This window comes from Hyperoodon ampullatus (genome assembly GCF_949752795.1).
Source record: "Hyperoodon ampullatus genome assembly, chromosome: 1".
Lineage (NCBI taxonomy): Eukaryota > Metazoa > Chordata > Mammalia > Artiodactyla > Ziphiidae > Hyperoodon > Hyperoodon ampullatus.
The window spans coordinates 193,945,163-193,946,769 of NC_136914.1; positions in this window are offsets into that span (position 1 = coordinate 193,945,163).

The window sequence follows — 1,607 nt, forward strand, 5'->3', positions numbered from 1 at the left end:
TTGTTATCATTGGTGGATTTGTTTTTTCGTTTGGTTTCTCTCTTCTTTCTTTCTTTTTTTTCTCTGTTTAATTACTTTTTAATTTTTTTATGTTTAATAATTATTTTTGATTTTAACAACTTTTGTTTTTTTCTCCTTTTTCTTCTGAGCCACATGGCTGACAGAGCCTCAGTGCTCCAGGCAGGTGTCAGGCCTGTACCTCTGAGGTGGGAGAGCCAAGTTCAGGACATTGGTCCACCAGAGACCTCCCAGCTCCACATAATATCAAATGGCAAAAGCTCTCCCAAAAAATCTCCATCTCAATGCTAAGACCCAGATCCACCCAACGACCAGCAAGCTACAGTGCTGGATACTCTATGCCAAACAAGTAGCAAGACAGGAACACAACCCCACCCATTAGCAGAGAGACTGCCTAAAATCATAATAAGTTCACAGAAACCCCAAAACACACCACCAGATGCGGTCCTGCCCACCAGAAAGACAAGATCCAGCCTCATCCACCAGAACACAGGCACCAGTGTCTTCCACCAGGAAGCCTACACAATCCACTGAAGCAACCTTAGCCACTGGGGGCAGACACCAAAAACAACAGGAGTTTTGAATCTGCAGACTGTGAGACCCCAAACACAGTAAGTGAAGCAAAATAAGAAGACAGAGAAACACAGCAGATGAAGGAGCAAGATAAAAACCCACCAGACCTAACAAATGAAGAGAAAATAGGCAGTCTACCTGAAAAAGAATTCAGAGTAATGTTAGTAAAGATGATCCAAGATCTTGGAACTAGAATGGAGAAAATACAAGAAACGGTTGAAAAGGACCTAGAAGAACTAAAGAGCAAACAAAAAATGATGAACAACACAATAAATGAAATTAAAAATTCTCTAGAAGGAATCAATAGGAAAATAACTGAGGCAGAAGAACAGATAAGTGACCTGGAAGATAAAATAGTGGAAATAACTACAGCAGAGCAGAATAAACAAAAAAGTATGAAAAGAAATGAGGACAGTCTCAGAGACTTCTGGGACAACATTAAACACACCAACATTCCAACTATAGGGGTCCCAGAAGAAGAAGAGAATAAAGAAAAGGACTGAGAAAATATTTGAAGAAATTATAGTTGAAAACTTCCATAATATGGGAAAAGAAATAGTTAAGTCTAGGAAGCACAGAGAGTCCCATACAGGATAAATCCAAGGAGAAATATGCTAAGACACATATAAATCAAACTATCAAAAATTAAATACAAAGAAAAAATATTAAAAGAAGCAAGGGAAAAACAACAAATAACATACAAGGGAATCCCCATAAGGTTAACAGCTGATCTACTAGCAGAAACTCTGCAAGCCAGAAGGGAGTGGCAAGACATATTTAAAGTGATGAAAGGGAAAAACCTACAACCAAGATTACTCTACCCAGCAAGAATCTCATTCAGATTCGACAGATAAATTAAAACATTTACATACAAGCAAAAGTTAAGAGAATTCAGCACCACCAAACCAGCTTTACAACAAATGCTGAAGGAACTTCTCCAGGCAAAAAGCACAAGAGAAGGAAAAGTCCTACAATAACAAACCCAAAACAATTAAGGAAATGGTAATAGGAACATA